The following is a 17934-nucleotide window of genomic DNA, read 5'->3' as shown; positions in this document are numbered from 1 at the left end:
TAATTATGCATGTTCTTGGTGATGTGCATTTTCAAATAAAATAATAGATGTTTTCTTAAAGCCCCTCCTGTTCTTATACTTCATAGCCATAATTATAAATCTCATACAAAAGACACTTTGGAAAAGCAAATCTTCAAAATATCTTTGGTTTTCTGAAGTCAAAACTAACCTCTTAACCAGTCAATGGTGCAAACCATAGAGTACACAGATTATGTGTTTCTTATTGGAAGTGACTGCTATTAGCATAATTGTACCTGCCTTCTGCTTGCTAGAAAATCCTTTTTCTAAGTCACATTACACAAAAAAGTTTAAAAATGAATGTATCTTAATACCTTTATCTTACATGTGCATGTGCAATCATTTTGCTTGAATTGTAATGAAAAGAGATTTCAGAAAACAACTCAAGGATGTGAGTTAAGACCTTGTTATAAATGATCTGGAGGTGCTCGCTTCTCCCCGCTGACTACACAGGGATTCTGGGAAGTGTCTCCAGCTAACCCAGTCCCTCTAATTAGATGCTTAGAGTTGGAAGACATCTTTGATTCATATTCTGCCTTCTATACAGCTGAAATGTGGAATCACTTTTCAGCTGTCTATAAGGAGATTTTATTCAGATTTTATTTACTATACATTTGAATTGCAAGTATGGAAGGTTTTCAGTGTAGACATACTCATGTCTAAGTCATTTAAAAGTGACAACATTTTGGTCCTTCTACAAACTCAAGTAATATAGGCTTGCAATGCAAACTTGATCTTGTTCCTCCAAAAATTCCCAGTTCATACATCTTTCATTTACTGGCTTGCTATATATTAGATCATGACTGTTGTCCTGCCTGTACCTCAGATATCACATTGAAAAGCTGATACCCATTAGCCCATCTGATACCCTTTCATCACATACTAGTAGTAGTTGCAGTTATAAGAGAATTGATGATGCGCAGCCAAAACTACGGTTGTATGAATATTGCCTTGGCTGTTGTTTCATGTTCCTGACTGATTTTATAAAGAGATGCCACATTTACACGGAAAGCGTTTTTGATACAAACTGTAGGCTCCTTTACAGCCAGACTTAGCAAAAGGCCATAACACAAGCCTAAGTCCATACTTACTAAACAAATTCTTAAGAGCTAACCATGAGCTCTTATACTGTGCTTAATACAAAATATATTCAAGCAATTACATGTCAAGGAATGCATTTAATGCAGGTAGCTCTGTGGGAGTTGCTAGCTGGAGTGGGAGCTGCAGGTTGAGCTCTGGGTGGCGAGGACTGCCGACCCTTTGAATAACAAAGGGCCTGGGGATCTGTGGCACCAGCCAGGGGACCAGACACTCAGAGATACGGCAGGAGCCAATGACCCCCAGATTTTCCTGCATTTAGACTGTAAGGGAATAAAAGCCATGGGGTTCCTTTTTTTTTGGAGTCCTTCCTTGGAGGCAAGAGCTCAGGCTGTTATTTTCTTATTTAGTTATTGCTCCTCGATTAAATTATTTTAGGTATTGGGACGTCTGAGAGACATGGACGTCTATGGGAAACCTGGTCGAGCTGGTAAGGAAACCTGGTCTGACTGTGTGAGTGTGGGGTGTGTAGCTCCAAAGGTGCCTTGGTCTCAGCTCAGATGGTGCGAGTGTGACTGCCAGAACGACTCCTGGATGGTTGGATAGGGAAGTTTCCTTTACAGACAAATCTATGGTAACAGCTAACACAGATGTATCCCACCATTGGCACCACCCAGTGGAGCGTGGCTGCTCCAGGTGAGAGGACAGGTCTTCAGATATAACCCTCTCATGCTTGTTTCAGCTGCCTGCAACACCAGATTTAAGCACATTCTTAAGCAAGATCTTACATCCTTGTATAAAAGGGGTTGAGGTTATGTCAAGTTTCTTTTTGGTGGGTTCCAGTCAAGGGTCTGTTGTGGAAATGGTCTTCAGGGGGACTTCAGTTAAGTACCAAGTTTCTTCAAAGTCCTATATAGAGAGTAGTATAAACTTGTTAGTCCAACACTTGCTTATTCTGTTAAAAGGAGGATGCTGTACCAAATAGATTATTGCATACATTGCTTTAATATAGCTTGCACAATTCATGTTAAAAATTACTTTGAGATATTATTGCAAGAGTAATTGTAAAAATACATACACATAGAAATATGTAGTAAACTATGTTGTAATGTAACTTGCTTTAAACATTTAAAGAGAAAAAGGAAATGTTATAAAGTGTTGGTAAATTTTTGGATTCTGTTTATGTTTGAACTTTTCTCTGTTTTCCTGTAGAAACTTCCGTATCCTCTTCCTGTGTCCCTACAAAGTTTTGTACAATGCAGAACAAGAAATGCTACAGAGATTGTGCTCCACCTTTCTCCTTCCTGCTGGGATATCCTTTCTGTAGAGAAATGTAAAGTATGTAATATTCAAGTAAAAATGTTATATTATTCTTTATCTCAGTGTTCATATCAAGTTGAATGTACATTGGTTGCAGAAGTGTACCTCTATTTTTACATTTTTATGACATATGATTTTGTCAGCCAAAGGTAGCTAAAACCTATTACAAAGTTTCTTGTTTTCCAGAGTCTTATCAAGGGTTCATGTCTAAGCCAAACAAGACAAGACTGGGTTGGGTTTTTCTCTTCATTGTTTTGACTGAATTAACAGGAAGGGGGGAGTGCTTTACCTGTCTGACACTGGAGCAATATTCATTAGCTCCCACTTTTCACTTGTCTGTCTGTCCAGACTCTGTCTGCATCCTTGTGGGAATTGTACAGGGAATTTCTTAACTCCAAGTAATAAATAAGGAAATTAGTAGAGGCCTTTGATCTGAGTTCCAGTCTTAATTAATTCTAAAAGTCAATACTTACAATAAAATAAAGGAACAAGACTTTAAAATCTTCTTAATGTTAATGGACTGTGTTCTTGAGCAATCAGTATAGGCTTTTACCATTGTAATGTTCCTCTGTATGTGGGAAGCCTGTTTTATAACCCTCCATACATATAAATGCAGGTGTACATATGTATGTTTCTTGTTTGGATCATTTAGAGGTGCTTGCCTAGCAATAACAAAAAGGCATGATGGTGGTTACAATGGAAGAGAATTTTCTGTGGTCTAGTAGACAGGGAAGATCTGAAAACAAACTGATTATTCATTGTAACTGAAGTTCATGTATGTAAAATTATAAATGATCCACAGGGCTGCCAAGCTAAAAATAATGCAAAAGGGCAGAAACTTTTAAAAATATGCAAAGGTTTCAGACAATTTGTTGAAATACATAGTAAAGAGTAAGTAGATGTTTTAAAATTTACCTTTAAAATAATACAGAACAAAACTCCTACTTCTGCACGGATGAGATCTGCTGAGTTAAGTTTCCTACAGTTATAAGTCTTTTATTTTCTCTCCGCCTTTTCTGGTACTGTATATATTTTGTTGTCTTAGTTATCTTTCTTTCTGTGTTAAATAGAAAAATCAAACAGAATAAATTTGACTTGTAGGAAATAATTAGCATGAAGAACAAAATAAGGATGTAGCCAGCAAAATTCATGATTCAAAATTTGTGCCCTCGCTGATTACCAAACTGAAGTATACATCACTTTAACATTTATTTTATTTATCATACTTATTTGTATTATAATGTTCTTGCCTGGACTTTATTTCTATAAAAATTATGTCTTTAATAATAAGTAATTAGCACTAGGCTAACATGTAGCAAGGAATGGTCCCTAAAAAAACCCCGTGTTTAAAATTGGTACAATGACACTGTAGATTAGCAAGTGGGGGTTTTTTCTAAGCAATTCACAAGATTACAGTTAGCAGTGGGAACTATAGTTTTGCATATAGCAAACATTTATGATTGTGTTAGAACATCCTGCTTTTGTGGTTAATGGATTTGATTCCAATTCCTGTTCTACTCAGGCTCCCTCATGTCTAAATTAACAGAACACTACTGAAATCATTGGTGTTACTTTGAATTTTCATTAGGCTAATTATGAACAATTTCAGAGCCTTGTTGGTGTTTCAGAAATAAATATTGGCTTTCTAATCCCAAAGAGACAGAAATAGCTTGAATCCATTTTTTAGAAACATGACTCTTTTGAGATCACACACTGCAAGCTCAAGTCAGAGAACCTATGTCTGTGTGACTGTAGATTTGCACATTTTGATGTGTTGTCATGCTATCTGTCAGTTGTCCCTGATAGCAGGTAACCCAGGCTTCCCATTTCAGCCAAGCTGACAAATGGTCTCAGTGGTCCAACCAACATTAGAATCATAGAATCACAAAATGATTTGGTTTGGAAGGGACCTTAAAGATTACGTATTTCCAGACCCCCTGCCGTGGAGAGGGACACATCCCACTGGACCAGGATGCCTAAAGCCTCATCTAACCTGGTCTTGGACACTTCTAGCAATGTGGCATTGACAATCTCTCTGGGCAACCTGTTCCAGTGCCTCACCATTCTCACAGTAAAGAATTTTTTCCTAACATCTAATCTAAACTTACACTCTTTCAGTTTGAAGCCATTCTCCCTTGTCCTACCACTACAGTTCCTCACAAAGAGTCCCTCTCTGGCTTCCCTGTGGGCCTCCTTCAGATACTGGAAGGTTGCTATGCAACCTTCTCTTTTCCAGACTGAACAGCCCCAACTTTCTCAGCCTATCTTCATAGGGGTGATGCTCCAGTCCCCTTATCAACTTCACGGACCTCCTCTGGACTTACTCCAACAATTCCATGTCCTTATGTTTGGGGCACCAGAGCTGGATGCAGTACTCCAGGCAGAGTACTGGATGCAGTACTCACAAGAGCGGAGTAGATGGGGAGATTCACCTCCCTCAACCTGCTGTCCACGTTCCTTTGGATGCAGCCCAGGATTTGGTTGGCCTTCTGGGCTGCGAGCACAGCCTGACGGCTCATGGTGAGTTTTTCATCAACCATCACCCCCAAGTCCTTCTCCGCAGGACTGTTCTCAACCACTTCTCTGCCCAGCCTGTAGGCGTGTCTGGGATTGCCCAGACACACCTACAGGGTGGGCAGAGAATAACATTACTTTAAGCTCCATAAAAAGCCCGTGAAAATTAGCTCTTAGGAAGAAGACCCTGTTAATGCTACAATCAGGAGGGAGTATAACTGAACTCAACAAGTCACAGATAAGTCACAAGTCACATGATGATAAGCTATATCATGTGATTAGAGTCAATTGGATTTTGCACTTATTAGACACCAAAAAAACCAGTCAAAATAGGTAAAGCCATATGAAGCCAGACTTCACTGTCTCTTGATTTCTGGAACAATTTGGGTTTTTGCACAACTCCACAGAGATACAAATTCCTCTTTTCTTGTCCAACCCACACAAGAGGCTATTAAGAAAGACTGAACTGTCTTGGGGACCAGTGTTATGCCAGTTAAACATAGATCACTTTACAGTCTTTAATCTGCTTCTCCTTCATTGTATCTTTCTCCTTTGGTCCTTCTGGTTGTTTTGATAATCTTGGTTTACCTATCAGAGCCTCATGAAACCACATTTCAGAAAGTTCAGATAACTCTGTTCTACTCTCTGGATTAACCTCAAAAGCAGTGCAAACTGTTCAATACCTTCCCCTAGAGGCTGCAGGAGTCTTCTTTCCTTGAGGGCATCACTGCAAAATTACACATGAGATCTTAACAAGAAAAACTTTTACTAAAAACAAGGTGAAGACTCATAGAAATGTGTATTTTACCCTAATTTATTAGTTACACTTCGGATTAGCTATATTAGATAAGACAGTTTCAGCTGAGTTCTATAGAGAGGAAAAAAAAACATAAACAAGTAGCTCAGTGAACAGCTTGTTTCAGTCTCCAGAGGGTTTTCCTGTTGCACACCCAGGCAGAAATGGTGAACCAGTGTTTTTCTGAACTAATTTCCCCCCTTACCTGTATGCATAAGGCTGTAAACTCTTTGCTTTCTTTAGGACAAGTGGAAACCTTTATGTATGCAAACTAGAATTAGTAAAAGGGTACTTATGAGATGCATAAGTGGTTGGTTTCAAGTGATTTGTGTTAGCAGATTTTTATCACAAAGTTATTGCTTGGTGGTGTCACAAGGGGAACCTGGGCTCTGTGGAAGTGGAGAGCTCTAGTGAAAGACTTTTTACTGAAGGTAAAGAACAGCCCTTGAATGTTTAACAGCTATTTCAGAGCCTGCATTTACAGATTTGTTTGCTTGTTTAAACCTGATTATAAGTGATTCCAAACAATTATTTCTTCACCCCAGAAAAACTGTTTCATAATTTGATTAAATTAAAAAAGATAATGTATGTGTTTCTATGAGGATTTTATTGAAGTAAAGATACATAAAAAAGATGAACTCTGTATAATTCTAAAAACAGTGAAGTCAGAATCATGGCTTTTGTCTCCTGTGGGAGGTAACCAAGCTGGGCATTTACCATGATGCTGATAGGGTTTCCTTCCTCTTCCCTGTGCTTCCCCAATTAGCATGGGCCTGCAAGACCCCCATACACTCAACTGCTACATCATTATATCAAGGGTCTAAGTCATATTTAGTGCAGGGCTGCATCTGCCTCTTCAAGTTCCACAGTCTCCATTTCTCTCCCATAGCAAAAACCTTCCTTTGGGGCCTAATACTTTCCCTAGTTGAGCAGAGCAGCTGTAAAAGGAGTTCATGTTTCTGAAGAAACAAAAATGAGTCACAGGCAGAAGATTAATTTAATCATCTAAAAACAGATGCCCTCAAGGATGTGTAGTATAGTAGAGGAAACAGCAACTTCTATGATGCCTGTCTTTCTCCCAGCAAGAATCACCTCTGTCTTTCCTCACTGCAGCTTTGCCAGTGTCTTTTAAGGTAGGTCTGCCAGTTTAGAGACATCTGGGCACAAGGCAAATCTGGAATTATACCATTTTGGTCCTTTTCAATGAGTTTTTCTGCTCACAAAATTGTTTAATTTCCATGAGCTATAAGGAAATAGAGATAGTGTCTTTTTTCCAAGATGCTTGTTGTTTTATCACCTCTCTTCAAAGTTCTGCATAACTGTTGAGTGGCAAGAAACAGGGAACTGAGATGTTCTGGGTCTCACGGCAAGGGTTCTGGGAAGTGATGACCAGCTATTGATAATGCTCCTTTGCTTCAGGAATGGAGAACTTAGCTGTTTTAAGATCTTTGCTGAACAGTGCACATGTTTTATATATCTTTTGGGGAATATTATCTTGCAGTGATTTGCATTGTCAGTCTTCTTGGATCTGGAGAAAAATGGAGGTCATCTGTCTGGAAAATATATATTTGAGAAGGTAGAGCCCTGGTTGTTTAAGCTAGGGCTTCTGGCATTATCTGTTTTTTTCAATGAAATTGCTTTGAAAGGGGTAGGCAAACTCTGCAGGTAAGGTATTAATCACACTGTCACTCTGTAACAGGTATTTGCTATTTAAGTGACTTCAAGCAAGTCTTACACCGATTCATCCATCTTGAGATGACAAGGAGTCATCTGTCTGTGAGCTGAGGATGGAATTCTTCCAGGGTTTAGAAGAGAAAAATATCAAAGACGAAAAGGAAATAAAAGACATTTCATTAAGTATCTCCAGCTTCCTTGAATGCAGCATGAAAAATATCTGCTCTGAAGAGCTGTAAAGCAAATGGCACATTCGAGGAGAGGATTGAAACTGTGTTCAGCTATATTTAACACTATATATACAAATACCCTAAATCAGGAGTTATACCCTCAAATGTAGCAGTTTCTGGGCTTATACACCCAATGGATATTCTATGTGTTCACTAACTGATGCTTATGTACAGGGTTGCTCTGTACTGACTGTGCAACTATATGAGATTACAGTGCATTACTTGGTCCAACCTTAGCAACATTAGGGGTTGCTAAAAATTATTGGTCTGTAAGATATGAACTGAAAAAAGTTTAGAAGTGTTTGTTTTTGGCTGTCATGATTGCTTAAGAAGTTTCATGAAGACCTTGCTTTGATTCCTAATTAAAACACTTTTTTTTTGTATAATTTTTGGTCAATGGCACTGATGAAATTTCTGCAAACAAAATGAAAACTGTTGTCACATTTTCTTTCTGATGTTTTGGCAGTTGACATTTTACGTATTGCAAACCAAATGCATTGAAGAATTAGAGTCTGTACCTGCATGCATAACATCTTACCTGTCTTAAAATGGTGAAGAAGAAAATCAGGTAACAACCAAACCCCTGTATTCTGTCAGATACATACTTGGGATTTTTGAGAGAGCCTGTATTTTGAACATCAAAATTCACCAAGAATGAGGATTAATCTGCTAGAGAGAATAAGAATTGTTCTTCCTCAAAATAGTGAGGAAAAAACCCCCAGTTTATGCTGTTTATGTTAAATTGATTAACTTAAATAATTCATTGGGATGAATTTTATGTTTAGCAGTTCACTTTTACATTTTTTTAAATCTTTCACAACACACACACTGCAAGGGAGTGTATGTAGTGTTACTGTCTGGAAACTTCAAAGTGGCCTTACTCGCTGATTTATAGAAAATAAACAAACATCCTTTTAAGTAGTTTGATGACGGGCCGCAGAAATTATTTACTATTATTTACTCTTTACATTTACTGTGGCTTTAGGGTCAGAATTTAGCAAGGAAATTCTTGATAAAGATAACAGATCATCTTTCAAAGTGTTATTTCTCTAATTTTTTTTTTCCAGTTACGATGCAGAGACTACCTTTTCCTAGGTAGGATCATTTTATTTACTCTCTTGAAGTCCTGTCAGCACTTATTTGGCTTCTGCAAATCCTCATTGACTTTGTTCTTTGTTTTTTTTCAGGACTATGATGCTGTATTTGCACCTTATTTTTCACTTTTCCAAGTCTACTGTTTCCATATTTTGAGGATATATCAAAATATCTGGATTTTCAAAAAAAATTAGGATTTATAGGTCTGGATTTTATTTTATATTCACATATAGATTTTTTTCACATCTGTGTCTTTTTTTGCAAGTGTTCTGAGAGAACCACTTTGCTTGAATTTTTTTCCTTCATAAAAGCCCTCAAATTCTGTTCCTATTTATTTTAAATGTTTTCATACCCAGTTGTCTGCAAAATAAAATTAGTTTTCAGCTCATTCTTGTTTCAAAATAAAAAAGACGAAGGTTTTAGGAAGCAGACAGGAAGTGATGCCCTTTTGACCCAAAGAACTAAGAGGAAGGTTGGGAGGAAGGTGATAAAGAAAAAGCAAAGGAGGATACAATTTGTATGCACTGGTCATAGACCTCAAAAGTTCTAAATTATCCCTGTAGGAGGTATTTGGGGGGCAATCCCAGACAGAACGTGGAAGCATGCTGTAGTGCACCATGCTGTATTGACTTTTTCTCCTTGTCCCCTAGAACTGTAACTTGGTTATAGCTTTTCCAGCACATTTAGTGGAAGACTGGGTTTCTGTGATCCTTTCAACAGGTTATGTGTGAAATTAGTTTTTCTGAAGACAAAATGCTCCTGCACAGTTTTGTCAATCTAGGAAGTACACATTACTGTGGAAGTGGAAGCCTCAGCTATGCAAATATTTGGGCTTATGATTAATTTTTTATACCTTCCTCATCTTTACTCTTTGTCATTTAATACTTTTTTCTCTTTTTTTTTCCCCTGTAGTCTTCTCTGGCTTGCAGCTTTTTATCTTTTTTTTTTTTTAATCTTTATTTCCTTAAATATTTATATTTATCCTCTTTTTACCTCCTAGCCCACTTCTTCCAGTGCCTGTGGGAAACAAAAATGGGGAAAAGCTTTATCCATTTTGCAGCTGAAAAATCCAGAGGTTGCATGCAGAGAGATTCAGAGAGATAGAGGAAGGAATGCTGCTGTTATGGGAATCTTTACTTCCTCTTTTCTGCAAGAGCTTATCCTTGGAGAGTCCTTCAGGATCCTGGGGACTCAGGACAGGAAAGGGCTCTGAAACTCTTGCCAGAAATAGAAAACAGGTAACTTGATCTTCCTTTTATCCCTCAGGAACCTGAGGGTGAATGGGTGTGCCCAGCAAGTGTGTCAGCAAAGCAAGAAATCAGAAACACTCCCATGGAGAAGGAGACAAAGAGATGAGTGGGCAGGGATGCCAGGACTGCACTTTTTGCATCTTCTTGGCATGTGGAAGGACAGGGAAAGGCAAGGAATGGCACTAACCCTCTTGCATCAGCCCAAAAGTACTGCTGGATGGTGAGATGAGTTACTCCTACAACCAAGCGGATGAGTCTTACTGTCAGCCTGTCCCAGTGACCCTCTCGGCCTGGGGCAGCTGAATGCAGAGTCCTCCTGAGACCTTGGATCAGGCAGAAGGGCCTAGCTAGTAAAGCAAAGTGACAAATGTGTATGGACTTTTCTCGTGAACTTTGCAAGGTTTTCAAAGTCTATGTCATGATTTATGCCTCGCCATAGATAGATGTCAAACACCTTGTACAAGCAAACCATTAGCTGCTGCAGTGCGCAAAACTAGTCTTTAAAACTTCTTGCACGCATTTTGGACATTTGAATTTATAACCCTTACATTTGTTAAACCAAACTTTCATACTCTGTTGGATTGAAGTGCTATTGGAGCTCATATTTTCAGGCACATATACCAGGCAAATATGAGCTTAACAAATGTCCGAAGACTGTGATGAAACTGTGGTAGAGAAGAATTTGGTCCAGTCTCTTCAGAATCAGGAAAGCTATAACCAGGCATATTAACCCTACTTTGTATTTGCATGGATAGATGCACAAGTTTCTCATAAATTAAATTACTTCGTTGTTATTAACCATATTTGACAACTTTTACATATACCTTAATACCTTCCCAATGCATCTACCAATAGATAAAATGTAAAGTTCCTGATAAGCTGAATTGCATGTTTCCACTTAAATCCACATTCCTTGTTGGGTTCTTTTGTTGTTTTTCTTCAGAAATGTCCCAGTATTTCGCCTACCACATTTGCAGTATACCTGCACTTAATGCTCTTTCATTTCCTTTGTCTAGCACAAAATGCTGTTATTCCACAAAGTCCCAGGGAGAGTAGAAAAAAATAAAAAGAGAAAATATGTTAATTTAGGAAGTAAATCTGCTCAGTGTTTTATCCCAGCATCCTGTCCTCCTACTGCTTTTTATATGACCTTTTGCACTGCACAGAATTCATTACTATTGTAAAAAACAGTTATGTTTCTTGCAAAATTTCAAGAAACCCATGCCCTGTTTTAAAGTAGATGGGATTCACAAATGACAAACCATGCTCTCTTCCAAATCCTTTTCATTCATTAGCAACTCTGGAAGTTTGCTGATTAGACCCACTAAACCAAAATACCCCAGCAATAACACTGTATAAAAGGAAAGGAGAAAACATCATTATCACTATTTTATTTACCATTTCACTTCAAGACATCACAGGAACCCTAACCACAACTACATTGTGACAGGTGCTTCAGGAAAGGTGATATTTGTGAATATATTTATAGTCAGGTCTGTGGCCCTCACATAACTCATTTTGTGATTACCTCCACAAATGCTAGTGTAGGCACCCAGAAATGTTAGCTGCAGGACATAAACACCTGTGGTTTTCCCCAAGCTGAAGCCCAGTATAGTTTCACCTTTCACTTCACTATAGAAGAGTAAATGGAGAGGAATAAGACCCAAGACACTTTGCGTTCTTTAAACTAAAGATGCTTTATTCATGTATATGTTTACTAAAAGCCCTTTCAAAGAGGCATAACTACATGGGCATCTCTGTAATTCACCTGGGTCATTGCTAATATTAGAAAGTACTTAATCAGTTGCTCCTGGCCTGCCTGTCCGTAATAAATCACTCTACAGAAGAACTAGACTAACTTGTATCCATCTCAGCTTTTTTAATTGCAGACCACAAACAGTGATAGAACCTACAATGTTTGCTTGGTCTAGACTGAACAGAGAAATGGAGAAACACACTGAATTTGCCCTTTGGGGAGCACCTTTGGCTTTTTTTAAGGAGATGAAATCTGTGCGAGGCACCAGAAATGTCAGACTGTGTACAAAAGCTACAAATGCTAACAAATGATTCCCTAAAAATCATTTAGAATAATACAAAATAATCAGGTTTGTGTGTGTATTGTTAGAGTTTGGGAGTGCATTTAGCATCTCTGGAAAGTGCAGGTTAAACTGTCCACCCACAAATAGGAGCAGCAGGTGAGACACTGCCTGCCACCTTCCTTGTCCCATCCTAGAGGGGACAGGTCCTTTGCTTGCTGAAATGAACCAAGGAGCTGCAAAGGCTGTCATCAGACATGCCAAGTCATCCCATCTCCAGTGTCCCTTCCAGCATCCCCAGCTCCCAGAAGGGCAGGCATGCAGGAAGAGCCACCCCAGCTGGCCGCCCAACAGAGGTGAACCTGTGACCTAAACTGGCAGCCTGTGATCACAGCACTGCCATGAGGCCTCTTCCTGCAGACAGGCAGGGATGTGAGCCCACTCATCCAGAGAAGAGGGTGAGAAGGCCCAAATGGGTCGTGGTGGACTGGGTCTGCTGTGGCTACTGCCTTCCAGCTGTTGGGAATCTGGGTGCTACATTAAAAACGTCAGCCAAGGCCAAGTGCTGGGGTATTTGCCATCCAAAGCCCTCATGGCACCCAAGAGCACTCGGCTTTGGGTGGCAGAAAGGGGCACACTGGGCTGTGGGTCAGTCTCGCTCTCCTCAGCAAGCCTATGGCTACTCCTTGAGGGAGACAGTCTCCACCTTGAAATGCAGTGCAGGTGGTGGGTGGCCCGGTCTCAGCCTTTCACTGTCTGCCTGCACCTGGTGTGCCTGCCTCAGCACCTCAGCTCTTCTTGGTGCAAATGGTACCTTCCACTAGACGCAAAAAGTCACTTTCTGGCTTTGACACGGCTAGAGAGAAGCCCACGATGACTAAGAGGCTCAGGAGCCAGAAGGCATATGAAAACAACTCCAATTGCCATTGTTATTTTGGCTTTTTTTTGTCAGAAGTCTCCATCCCAAAGAAGGCACAAGGTTTCCCAAAAGTAGGGGTGGCTATAGCATGGGGCACCATGGCTTTCACCTTCCCTGGGCTGAAATGCTGCTGGCAGAGAGGCAGATGGTGTAAAAGTGTGCTGCTTTGTTGGAGCTGAGGGGTGCTCGGAAGAGGTTGCTCGTGGTTTTGTGTGGCATCCACCTTGGGCAAATGTTGTGGGCATGGAGTCACAGCTCCAGCCAGCTGTCCCTTTTCCTGTGATTTCCATCTAGGGGCCCCTGAAGGCTTTTCTAATAGTCCTCAAAGCAGCTGCTTAAGGGCAGTGCCAGCAACTGTGGGAAAGTACCTTGATGGGAGTGTTCCACCCAAAATAGGAGGCCTGAAACTTGCAGCCCTGATGCTCCTGTCTGTGCCAGCCACCAGCACTAGCCACTGTGAGAGTCCCTCATGCCACAGGGGAGCTGGAAGCCAAAGGCAGGAATTCCTGTCTTGGCAAACCTGAATCCAAAAATCTGAGATTTAGAATGAAAAAAAGAAGTAAATAAAAAAGCAGTTAACTCTTCCCAATTGAGTTAATAATGGATGCATTTTCCAGGCTTGTCTCATCTGACTGAGAACAGGAAGCAATGCCCTTGAAAAACTTTAAGACATAATTTTCACATGTTGCCCTTGGCCCATGAGGGTCACAGAAACAGCCTTCCACCTGGGATAACCCAGAGCCAGTCGGCCAGTGAAAACACAAGCAGCCAACTCCCCCACGTCCCTCCCCAGTGCTCAGGATCACTAGGCATCAATCTGGAGAAGGCTTTAAAGGGTTACTGGACTGTGAGAGGGAAGGGTGGGGAGCGGAAGGCACGGGAACCGCAGTTCTCTTACAATCATCAGATCAAGTCACAGGGTGGAGGAGGATTTTCCAGATCCTCTGACCTTAAGGTTGGGGAGTGAAAGGAAGAGGAAGCACATTTGCACAGATCCTCTGTCAGAGCTTCCTCAGGGAGGGGCTCGGCCCTTCTGGCCCTTTGCTACATGCAGGGCCATGCACACACATACTCACAGCTAAATAAACATGGGAATGAAGTTCAAAGTAGACCCACAAGAGAAAACCTAATCCATGGGAACCTGTAATTAACACTTGGGTTCACCAGCTCCTCATATCTTAAGCACTCATAAAAGGAAATGTTTGCTGGGTAGCAGGAAAACCTTCAGTCCCATAGCACTTTCTAATATCTTTCAATAACGTTATGAGCCATTAAGCCTGATTATACCTTTGGGCAGCAACTTTAGCAGACTCAAGAAAGCAGGGAAACTGAGGCATAAAGCGTGAATTAGTTGGTGAGGTCACTTCAGAATCCTGTGGTAGACCTGGACCAGGAGCAGAGGCCCCATAGTTCTGCATCACTTTGTGCTGATTCAAAGCCCATTGAAAACACCAGGAGTTTTTTATTGATTTTAATAGGTTTGGGCTTAACCTCTGCTGCCACATGGACATCATCATTTGTATTTTATAGAACATTTGTCCTGCAGAACAGCTATCTGAATCCTCAACATAGGTTTCTGAGACAATAAGACATATTAAAAATAAGAAGAGATATTTTTTTTCTCAAAAAGTGATCAGGAAAAATAGCAATTCAAATGTTCATTAGCGATACAACCAAATCTCTCCTATGGTTTTCTCCTTCTTTTTTTGTTTCTCCCCTTGGTCTTGTTTTTTTTTCCCCTCCTCATTTTGTTTTCAAGCTACAGGAAGTGTTGGCATAGACCATTTTAGATTAGACACAGCATTCGGTGGGTGAGCACCTCCCTACAGCATATTTCAAAGAATATTATCACTATGAAGAGGACTCAGACCTGCAAACCTGATCAGTAGTTTATGTTTCCTAATACTGAATAATTCACCTCTTGAAGAACATTAAAAATAATAACCTAGCATACAAGGAATTCATCTCCTTACAGCAGCAGAAGAAATGCCCCAGCTGAAGTGTCAAATTCAGCAAGAGCTCTTTTCAACAAGCATTTTTTCCTGTTACACACATCATAATTGTGTGTGTGAGTGCCTGCAGCAGTGTGGTCTCCTGGTAGGTGAGCCAGCTGAAGGAAGCTGAAACTTTATTTCTAGAGTCACTAAGGTAATTTGTCAAGGGTAGCAGCCATGTTGGCATCTCCACTGGCTCTGTGGTGGGATCTTCATCTCAAGTGGGAAGGCAGTTCAGTCTCCTCAGCTGTTGGTCTGATCACTTCTCAGCATTTGCCCATTGTTTGTCAGTCTTTTTTTGACATGTGTAAACCATTTTCTTTTCTATCCATCTGTACTCCTATCTCTCTTCTTTTTATTGCTCCTATGATGACGATACAAAGAAATTATGAGCTTTTCAAGTGACTATGTATTTTAATCTTTTGACACGAGGTGATGTTTACATTGTGTTCTGTTCACCATAACAGGGAAGAAACAGAGCCTTTAAAAAGTGATTTACAAACCCTTCAATGTGACATTTTCATATCAGAGAACCACTGGTTCTGACAAATGAGCCAACACATCTGAGCATTGGTACATACTGGTTTTTTAATATTTTTTTGCTTCCAGTTATTCATTCCTTTGGTTTAATCTCTGTATATCTTCCTCTTACTATTAAGTACTTTATTCCTGTGAAAAAGATAATGATATTTATTGGCTATTACCTTCTAGAAGTCTAAATTTTATTCCAACAAGCTAACAAAGATGGCAATAGGCCACTCAAAATTAGATATCATCTCTGCCTATTGGAAAAAAAGTGCACAATTTGCACAGAAAAAGGGACCTAGACAGAATGACCAGCATTGAATGCTGTCTCCTTCAGAGACAACTAAATTCTCTCGCTTTTCTGATTTGCAATTACCTGTGAAAGGGCTTTACCATCAAGAGGCCTACCAGTAGCCAAATCCAGGCTCCAGCACATCTTGCTCACTGCTGGATTTCTATGAGCCAGAGCATGGTGCAGATGCAGCACTTGTAATGCTGGTCAATGGCCTCTTCCAGGTCACCTCCATCCAGCCCCACCCTGCAGGAAGTCTCCAGGGTGTACAGGTCTTCTTCAAGAGGCTCTAGGGTGAGGACAAAAGGCAGGATTTGGCTACCTTAGACTGAACTCAATGCATGAGTGGTGGCAATCACTGAATCCTTCTGGAATATGCAGCATAAAAATTCAGCCTCATCTCCCAATTCTTGATAATACCTGTCATCACTTGATGCCATCTTGATAAATGTTGTGCATATGACCTAAGTATCTATTGAGCTTTAGACTCCCAGATGCTTCTGAATAATCCCACGTTCAAGACAGATAAAATTTCATCTTCATTTTGTAGCTGCTGAGAAAATTGCAACCCTGTAATAATCTGCAAGCTGGACTTCTGGACACAGTGTCAGAACATCTTTAGCATTAGCAATTCATCCAGTAGCTGCAATTTGTTGTAGGTGTACTTGTACGCTGGGAAAAAACTTCCTTCAGCACAAAGTTGACTTGCTCAGTTCTCTCATTGCTGAGTACAGCCACACAAACTGGTCACCAACACATGCAAAGTCCAACTCCAGGTATCCAGATAGGAAAGTCCTTCTTGAGCAGGCCATTCCTTTCTGTCCGTGACAGCACCTGGCTTTAACATTTGCATCCTCTTGGAGCAGCAATGTTATTACCAGTAGGAGGAAATCTCCAGGACTAGACTAAATCATCTTCCTTACTACATAAGAGGCAGGAACAACTGCAGGGTTTGCAGGTGGAAACCAAAGGCAAATTTAATTTATTCAACTCAGCATTCCTTTACTAGCATTTGGGCATATACCATAATTTATCATTACATATTCCAAAGCTTAGTCCTATGAGTGAGGGAAGGAGGAGGACAGACGGTCTTCTTTTCCTGAGGCTGCTATTCCTCTTGCCATGTCATGGGGAGGCTTTCCTGGACCTGGTGTCACAGGCTCTCCCATCAGCAGCCTCTGCAATGACACTGGTGACAGTTTCCTCTCCCATCTCCAGAGCCACAAGGAATGAGGTGCTGCTTGATGGGGTTCCCACAGGAGGATTCTGTGATGTGAATGACCTATTGTGAAAACTGAAAACCAGTGCAAAGCTAAAAGGAGCTTGGTGCTTCCTCCCCAAGGTCAAGAAGAAAAGCTTCCAACTTGTCATCTGCATGTTTTTGCTCTGCCTTGTGTGGACAGAGTAGTCTTATTTGTCTTGCTTCAAGGCTCCCAAGAGAGGCCAAAACTAAATTACAACAGATTTTTACATTTCAGCAAGGACATGTTGTGGTCTTTCAAGGAAAAGAAGAAACAATGCTGCTGTTCACACTTTGAGCTGCCACTGGAGCAACATGGCAATGTCTTTTTCACAAACCAGCCTGTCTTTACTTGCTAACTGGACCAGTGCTCTCGCATGAAATCATACAGCTTGTGTGTCGTGCTTTGTGAAGCTTGCACAACTATCCCATCTTGTCACCTGCAACAAGCACTCCATGGTTCCTCTGCATGGTGTCCTCTACTTTCTGCCAGTTTATGAGACTTCTAATGCCATGCAGGCAGAAATTTGAGGAAAAATCCCAGATCATACTTTAGAAATATTTTGTTTGCAACTCCAGGGTCAGATGCCTACTGCTAGCTGAGCATTTTGAGTTACAAAAGTGGTAGACATTGCTTAGAGGGCTTATGTTCTTAAACAATTTTCAGAGAACTAGTATGGTGTTGAATTAATTTTTGCAATGCTTTCTGTTTTCCACTTGATTCCCATATGACCACCCTTACAAGAGTTAAAAGGCAATCTTCTAATAGTGAGGTCAAAATCTAATAATATGGTCAAATCTTCTAATAGTCCCAGCTCTGAAATATTGGTGTACAATCAATTAGAGCTATCAAACATCTGGAAATCTGAGATAAACCTTAAAATTTATTTGGGCATAATTTCTAAGAGGAAAGTGTCTGCAGAAATCTATCTGCATGAATCCTCATTCCTCCTAGCTTGTCTAATCTTCTAATAAAAAAATTTTGTGAGCCAG

The sequence above is a fragment of the Manacus candei genome, unplaced genomic scaffold, assembly GCF_025592945.1.
Source record: "Manacus candei isolate 608988 ecotype Guabito, Panama unplaced genomic scaffold, ASM2559294v1 h1tg000018l, whole genome shotgun sequence".
NCBI classification, from domain to species: Eukaryota; Metazoa; Chordata; class Aves; order Passeriformes; family Pipridae; genus Manacus; species Manacus candei.
The sequence above is the reverse complement of the archived record's forward strand: the minus strand, read 5'-3'. Positions refer to the sequence as shown.